The sequence below is a fragment of the Lynx rufus genome, unplaced genomic scaffold (assembly GCF_022079265.1).
Source record: "Lynx rufus isolate CCGP_SWC_20201006 ecotype Redwood Valley unplaced genomic scaffold, mLynRuf1.p SCAF_37, whole genome shotgun sequence".
In the NCBI taxonomy this organism is placed as follows: domain Eukaryota; kingdom Metazoa; phylum Chordata; class Mammalia; order Carnivora; family Felidae; genus Lynx; species Lynx rufus.
The window spans coordinates 3,090,000-3,098,755 of record NW_025814853.1 but is presented as its reverse complement, the minus strand read 5'-3'; positions in this window follow the sequence as shown (position 1 = coordinate 3,098,755).

Genomic DNA, 8,756 nt, shown 5'->3' with positions numbered 1-8,756 from the left:
TCTGGGTCCACACCTTGGAGGCCAAGCAGACCCAACAGAGCTGGGGGTACAGGCAGTCCCTCATCCTGAGAAGGCCTCATGGTGGGCATCACGGGTGACGTCCCAATCCCTGTGGACACAAGAGGCGGGGGCTCGTGATCTTGCCCCAGTCACACAGCTGGCCGGTGCCAGCTTGAGCTCTCTGGGTTTCCGGGCCCAGGAGCATTCCCTGTCCTCTCGTGCCCCTTGCTAGAGAAGACAGATGTGAGGGGGGCCTATTCCCGGAAAATGCCCATGAGGGTGAGGAGGGGATGGGCGCCATCCAGGGTCTCCACGTGCCCAGGGTGGGTCACTGGACCAAGGCTTTCTCCCCAGGAAAAAGTGGGCCATATGTTTATACCTGCCCCCGCCTCCTGGGTCCCCAGTCCCCAGAACAGACCCCAGCCACACAGCCGAGACCCTCCTTACCTGTGGGGCTGCCGGGGGCTGGCAGGTTTTGTGGGGCAAGGGAGCATGGTGGTGAGGTACTGGCCACATGGCGGAACTCTCTGTGCCTGTCTCTGTGGGCCAGCGCAGGGGGGCGGGTGGGTTTGGCTGTCCGCAAGCCATTGCCGAGGCCTCGTGCGGGTCTTGGCTCAGACACACTGTGTTCGGGGGCCTTGGGGCACATACCCCTCAGAAGGAAGCCCAGACCCCTCAGATGGGTCAGGACCCAGCTGTGAGACCCCAGCTGGTACCCCGACCTCAGCCACCCCTCCGTCTCCTGCCCAACACGGGTGGGCACACCTGCCCATGCCGTTGGTCAGCGCCTCCCTCACCCCTAAAGTCACCCACCCCAAGGCCCCCTCCTGACCGTGCAGAAGGCTCCTGGCTACCAGCCGCCTGCTGCCCAAACTGGCATGCAGTGGGCACGATCTGTCCACCTCCATTCTGCCCAAAGGCCACGGGCTGGGGGAGGGAGGGCGCCGAACAGGAAGGGGGGTGCGTTGCTAGGGAGAGGGCAGAAACGGAGGCGCCCTCCCCGGTCAGGCCCCAGGCCCAGCCCTCACTTGGCCCCAAGCCCCTTGGCCCAAGGCAGCCTCGGGATATCAGGCTGACACATAGCTGTGGGGTGAGACACAGGCTCTGGGCTTTCTGTCCTGCGGCAGGGGGCCTGAGGCCCACAGAGGGCAGAGAGGGGCTGGGGGGCAGGTGTTCCTGGCTCAACCCCCACCTGGGCCCCACGTGGCCTGGCAACCCCCACGTCCGGGTTTCTCAGGTGGGAAAGAGGGATAAGAACTTGATGAAAAAGGGGAGCAGTGGTGTGCTCGCTGAGGGGGCGGCCCTGGGGACCAGGAAGTACACACATGGAGGGAGGGCAGGGTGGGGCCGGACCCGCCAGACAAGAGTTCCCCAGGCCACGGACTGCCTGAAGCCACCCACCTGCTCTGACCCCAGTCAGCATCCGGCCGGGGGTGGGGAGAAGGGGGCAGGTCCGAGCTGTCCAGCCTGGGGGCATGCCCTGGGCAGCTCAGGGCACGGGGCTCCCCTCTGGGGCCTGGGCCGGTTCCGGGAGGACCGGCCCCTCGCCCCCCACGTGGGGCCGGGCACCGGCCGGTCTGGAAGAAGCAAGTCTGGGCTCCTGGCTGTGGGCCGCTGGCAGCATCGCTTCCTGCTTGCGCGTCATCTGTCTGGAATTCCGGTGGAAAAATGTGCCCTGGCACTGGGGCTCTTGGATTCCTGGTTTGGTGGTGTGTGGGTGTCGGAGGCCCAGGCTGGACTCTGGCCACCCCTGCCTCCCCCTACACGGGGATGAGGGCTCCCAGCTTCTGCTGGCTGCGCTCCCCTCCCTTCTCATGCCTGGTGGGGGTTGGGGGACGGTGGCCCCACGGCTGGGGGTGCTCTTTGGGTGCTCTCTCCAGGGGACAAAGGAGCCCCCGCGTCCTGCCCCCCAAGGCCGGCTCTTTACCCGACGCAGATCGGGAACACGGGTCAGCTGGGTGTGCACAGGTGTTGAATCCCGTGAGTTCAGGCCTCTGAGAGCCGCTCAGGCTGCCCTCCCAGACGGGGCCACACGCGGCACCCCACGAGCACGGTCACTCCCCCTCCCCCACCCCCGCGAGGGTCCGTTAGCTGAGCGTGGTCTCCAACAGCAGAGAGCTGCCAGGGCAGGTGACCAGTGGTGCCCGCTGGTTTAGGTGCAGCTCGCTTCCCAAAGAATGAGTTCCTGGAAAGATGAGGAACACAGGGAGGCACTTTGAAGTGTGACTTTGCTGTTGATAAAGAACCTCCAAAGTGCAGCAGCCCTGGGCGTGCCTCCCGGTGACACGGACTCCGTGGGCGACGCTCCCTGGGCCAGGCTGGCTCTTCCTGCCCTTCCCACTGGGACGCTTGGGAGGTGGCACGGTGGGACTCCCGCAGGCCGGCCTCCGGGGGCCGGGAGCGCCTGAAAAAGCCCCACCAGGCCCTGTGGCCCGGCCACGGAGGTGATCGGCAGCCAGTCCCTGCCAAACCGAGCCGTCTGGAGACCGAGGGGCAGGAATGTGCCTGTGCCTGGTAAGCCCATCATCCCCACTGGGCTCCGGAGCCCGGACGCCTGCCCGCCACCTCCTGGGAAGCGAAAACTCTGCTTGGCTGTGAAATCTCCCAGCTTCTGGTTTCTTCCCCAGCTCCCACCAGCCCCCTCCACCGCCTCCTGGAAGACAGAAGATAATGGAATAAGGAAGGGCAGCAGGTCCCCAGTCAAGGAACATAGTTCATTCATTTATTCATTCCTCACTGGAGGGTGCCGGACCCTCCCCTGTCCTGTTCGCAGGGGCCCACAGCCTGCCTGGGATACTGTCCCCTCCCCGTATTTGCTCCAGGAGCTGAGTGGGGCCCGGGGCGGGGGGCCTGGGGAGGGATGCCGGGGGATGAGACAGGGCAAGGAAGAGCCCTGAGGCCTGGCATTCGACCTCGCTCCTAACGAGCACCCCATCCCAGCCAGTCATTGTTCCGGGGGGGGGGGCATGAGCCCCCACCTACAAGGTCCTCTCCCGCCCCCGCCCCCCCTTAACCCAGGTTCAAGCCAGCCCTGCAGACCAAAGTCCAAATTCATGAAACATTCAATCTGCGGGCAGACGTGCTTCACAGAGATTCTAGTACCTTCCCCACATGCACCCAAAAAACAGCCAGTCCCGGCGGGGCACAGACACAGGACCACTGGTAGCTGCTGGTGACGCACCGCCCAGCAATCGTGTGTCTGGGAGTTTCTCAGGGAGACGGAAGCAGCATGGTCTGCCGCGGCCCGAGACTGGATGCACGAGCCCACCCGAGGTAACAGGTGGCCGTCCCTCCATCACAGTGCTCCTCAGCGCCAGAAAGTAGCGATGACCGCGGCATGGAGGCCCGGGCCAGCTGACGGATCTCCTCTGTGAGAAGTCCGAGAAGCAGCGAAACCTGTGAAAACGAGGGCGAGGACATGGCTTCTGGGGCCCACGGCAGGAGGGTCCGCACTCTGGGGCGGCCGGGCCCCTTCGGGACAGGGGTGGGGCGGCTCGGCCGCCGGGTCCCTGCCCTGGGTCATGGGATAACACTGTCGGTTTTCTCAAGCATCTGTGCCAAGATTTTACGAAAATGGCTGCACGTGTGCTCACACACCCACACGCACGCTCCCGTTTGTTTGAAGGAAGACCTGGGATTACATTAGACGGTCTCACCCTCTGTTCTCCCCGCCATTCTGCCTTTGGTCTACTCAGTGATGTCACTGCTATTCTCCGAGACCACAACCTTCTCACCTCAATGCCATGTCATCACTACTTAGAACCGTGGTACATTCCGTGGGATCTTTGACTTTCAGCAACGCTGAAATGAGCATCTTTATCTACATCTGGCTTTTGGATTTCGGATAAAATCCTGAAAGTGGGGTTATCAGAGCGTGAGTTACAAACGCTTACTTGCCTCTTGATGAGTCATGCCACTTGGTGCTTGAGGATATCATTTCTGCTTGACCCTTAAATGTATTTTTCTGCATCAGAATTTTAAATGATCTATGTAATTGAATCCATCTGTCTTTTCCTTGGGTTCTGGGTCTACGTCATGCTTACAAAAGCCTTGCCATTCCTGACTCTAGAAATATATTCACAGTATTTTTCTCTTCATTTTTAGATGCTTTTATGATTCACATTTGCACGTAAAATTCCACCTGAATTTACTTTCCTTGGGGCCCCAGCCCATGTTCTCCCAGTCCCGGTGGACCTTACCTCCATCCTGTGTTGGACGCCTCATTTCCTGGGTGACCCTGAGCTCGGGGCTCTTTCATTTCTGAGCCCAGGCCACCCTGTTAGACTGGTTACAGCCTCAGAGGACGTTTTAATGCCTTGGAGGAAATCATACTGACACCTTTGTTCTCCACCTTCCTGACTGCTGTCACCGTGTTTCTAGGTGAACTGCAGAGGGATGTTTTTCCAGTTCTGTCCCAAACCCTGTGGCCCCAGAGCACAGACACCCTGAGCTCAGCATGAACAGAGACCCTGCCTCCAGGATGGGCAATCACGGCAGGTGATGGGTCAGCACATCCAGAAGGAAAACCAACACGGCAAAGTGTCCTGGACGCTTCTAGAGGCCCAGGGGCAGCCCAGAGCAGTCTGTGGTGGATGGCAGGGTGGGAGTGGTCTGGGCAGTGGTGAGGTGACCGAGGCGGGGCGATAGTGCTTTTCCAGCCGGCACGACAGTACGCTCGATGTTGCCACAGGCCCAGGCTGACCTTGGCGGTTTGTTTCTTCATTTGCAGGTCAAGGTGCTGAGTGGGTGGCATTTAAGTGCCCAGGGACCTCATCATCACCCTGAGTGTCCCTCAGTCTTCATGTGCTCACCAGACAGTTCAATATTCCTCCTGTCTCCACTGCTGACCCCACTGCTCTGGAGGTCAGGCTGGGCCCAGGCTGGGGTCCTCCCGGCTCGTGGAAGCCAGTGCTGTGGCCTCAGAGCACCTGCCACTCCCCCTCCATCCCCTTTCTCCTCCCTGCCTCCTCTTCCTCTTCCTCGTCTCCCATGGGCCCCCCTGCCCAGGAAGGAGGGTGCCCCCCGGTGAGGCCCCCAAGCTTCGGGATCTTGGTTTGGTCTGATGGGTTCAGAGTGGACCTTGACACTGACATAGAGTGATGGCCTGGGCCCCTCCCTCCCCCTGGTTTTGTGTGAAGCGGCTTCATGCACAGCTTGGGTGGTCCCCTGCTCTGTGTCTGGAACCGGCTTCCTCTGTCCCCAAGGACAAGCAGAGGCAGGGCCTCCAGTGCAGGCTGTCGGGGCCCTGGGGGCACTGGCTGCAGGGGAAGGACACCCAGATTCCGAGCCATCGAGGCAAAGCAATAGGATGAAGGCCGGGTGGGTGTGGCCACCCAGGCCCGAGAGCGGGTCAGGCTCTGGTCATTATGGGGCACGTGGGGGCCAAGCTCAGAAGGCCCCGGCACCCAGGGCTGAGCATCCCTGATTTCCTGGCTCTCTTCCCCAGGCCTGCTCCTGAGGCATCCACACTGCCCCCCGGCTCTGGTGTGAGCGGGCTGCCGTCTGTGAGGTGCTGGGGGCACGTGTGGGGGCCCCAGCCGGAGGTAGGACCAAGTCTGTGAGGTCCCGGGGACATTCAGCAGGCAAGGGTCGGGGGTCAGAACTGCAGGTGGCAGGGGGGCTCAGGAGGCTTCAGGATACAAATCTGGCCCCCCAGAGCTCTGCTTCTCCCGGGGACCCCAGGGCCAGGGCCTCTGTCCTTGCTGTTCCCCTTGCTCAGCCCAGGGAGCCGGGCAACCGCTCAGGCTCTCTCCGGGCCCCCTGCTCTCTCTGCGGGCAGCTGGGAGTCATCCCCTGGTTCCAGGGCCACCCAACGAGGCGGCTGCCATCCACCACGTCCCGCCACTTCCCCGACACCAAGTGGGGGTCAGTCCTGTGTGGGGGCTGGGTCTCATCACCAGGAGCCCCGACTCCTGGGACGTTCCTCTGTGCTGGGCAGACCAGGACAACTGGTCACTCGGGCCGGGGTTTCTGGCTGGGCCGGCACACTCCGCTGCCCTGGGGCTGCCCAGGGGAGGGATGCTGGGGCTCCTAGATGCCTTCTCAGGTGCACCTGGGGCATCCTGGGCTCCTGGCCCCCGGGGACCCCTTCAGAGCTGTTCCCCCGTGGCTTTACTCAGCTCCCAGGAGCCTCCTGACCCCAGGCTGACCCTGTTGGCCTCTTGTCCCATTCCCCGAGGTCACTGGGCCCCTCCAGACCCCACTCTCTGAACAGGACACTGGGCCTGGCACCCATGGAACGTCTGCCTGGTTGTCACAGCGTTTGGGTGCTTAGGCCTCCCCACGTCCATGCCTCGCTTTCTCTGGGGGCTTTGGCCCCCGGATAGGTCTGGAGCTTTCTGGGGGCACTTGTGACCCTGAGACGAGCAGCCTGAAGTGTGACCAGAGGCTCCTGCACACCCAGGGATGAGCAGAGAAGCTGCGTTGACTGTGGCCAAGTTTGCAACCCCAGCTCATCCACCCGTGGCCCCCGGGGCAGAACCCCACACCCGCGGGCACCATAAGCCCACCCCATCCAGGCTCAGGTCTTGGGGTCCAGACCCTGCTGGCTGCATTCTGCTCCCTCTGGCAGATGGCCTGGGCCCCTCCCTCCCTGTGTCTGTGCCTCTGTCTCTTTTGCTTGAGGGCCCACGGGGTGGGGGTGGGGCCTGAGGCGCACTGTCCCTCCCTGGTTCTGCCTCGCCTGCAGCAGCCAGGAGCCTGGGGGCCTCACCCAGAATGCCTGCTCAAGCAGGAGGCTCACACAGGAGGCTCCCAAGGCAGCAGCCTTCTCTCTAGATTAAACTCCCCTGGAGAGGGGGAAAATGTCATGTTTCAACTGGCAATCACCAACATCCCCCCGAAAGGACACAGTCCCCTGCGTCCCCAGAAACTGGCCAGACAAGCAGATGGGCCCCAGAGCCTGTGGAGGCAGCCTGGGCTGGGTCACCGAACCCCCTTGGCCTGAGCTGAGGGGGCTGTCCAAAGCCCTTCTGCTCCAGGTGATGTGGGCTCACGGAGAAGGCCCTCAGCTGCGGGGCTTCCTCCCTCCTGGGAGCTGTTGGAAAAGCCTCAGCCTGTGGGACTGCCCTGCAGCCCCCCAGCCTGATCTGAAGGCAGCCAGGCTCAGGGACGTGCCTGGTCAGAGACTTCCCTGTGTCAGGGGACGGAGGCCCTGGTCATTGTCTTCCCAGGGACAGGGGCACGGAGGGACCTGGTCAATGTCTTCTCAGAAACAGAGGGAACTGGCCAAAAGGGGCTCAGACGATCCATAGACCCAAGATGCTACAGAACCAGGAGGGTCCATAGTGACGACGGCCGTGAAACCACCTGTCTCCCGAAGGGCCTGCCGGTGCCGTCTCCCCCCATACACGTGACCAGGTGGGGAAGTCCAGGTTCCCGGGACAGAACTCCAAGTATGAAGCCCGGCTCCCTTTGGTTGGAAGTGGCCCAGCCTCCACCACCCACCCCTCCCTGAGCCCCTGAGCAGCCCTGTCCCGACACGGACCTCAGCCGGTCTACCCGGAGCAGCTGCTCTTTTGTTATAAACCAGCGCGCCCCGGGAGGGAGGACGGCGGTGGGGGCCCCCGGGGCCCGCGGGCGCGGAAGCTGTGCGGCCCGGAAAACAGTCCGGCAATTCCTGCAATACCATAGGAGCCTCCCCGCGGGATGAGAACATCTCTGCACACAGACGTGCACACGCCTGCTCAGAGTAGTGCTGTCCCCGCTGGGGGGGGGGGGGGGCGGTGCTCAGGACGTCCCTCAGGTGACCCCGCAGTGAGTACTCAGCTCTAAGACAGGACGGGGTGCTGACCCCCGATGCGACGTGGACAGACACCTGCAATCAGCTAACTCTGAGCAAAGCAGACTGTTCTCCTTAACGTGGGCGGGTGGGCCTCAGCCATTCAGTTCAAAGCCTTCCGGGCAAAGGGAGGAGGCTGCCCAGAAAAGCAGGAATTCTACCCGAAGCTGCAACTTGAACTTGGGTCCACACCGCGCATTTCAGACTTGCCAGCCTCCTCATTGCATGAGTCATTTCCTTAAAAGAAATCCTTTTTTGTTTTTTTAATGTTTATTTTCTTTTTGAGAGAGGGATAGAGAGAGAGAGAGAGAGAGAGAGCGAGTGGGGGAGGGGCAGAGGCAGAGGGAGACACAGAATCCGAAGCAGGTGCCAGGCTCTGAGCTGTCAGCACAGAGCCTGACACGGGGCTTAAACTCGTGAACTGTGAGATTGTGATCTGAGCCGGAGTCGGACACTAACTGACTGAACCACCCCGGTGCCCCGAAAGAAATCCGTTATGCCTTATGTCCTACTGGTTTCCTGGGCCACCCTGACTGACGGATGTCCTAACATTGGACTGGGTAGTGGTTGCACCGCTCCGTAAATTGACTCAGAATTACTAGTTGCACTTTAATTGGTGGATGTCACGGTGTGTAGTTTTGCCTCAAGAAAACTGTAACTGAACAACAGAAGCCCGGGCGTGTCGGAGCTCAGCTCTAGCTACCACGTGCTCGGCCCCGGGCGACCGCACACCCCGGCACCTTCCCAGTGCAGCCCTCCCTGGTCCAGGCCGTCCTGAGCTCCAGCTCCTGCCCCGGCTCAGAAGGCCTAGACCCTCAGCAGCCTCGAAGCCCTGGGGGCCCAGACTGGGATTTGAGGCCCAGGCGAGGGTGGGGGGCACAGGCAGGATCCAGCCTGGCCTCCGAGCAGCAGAGAAGCCTGGTGAGGCCATAAAGCCGGGCACCGTGCCTGACGGGTCGTGGGTCTTGAGCCAGAC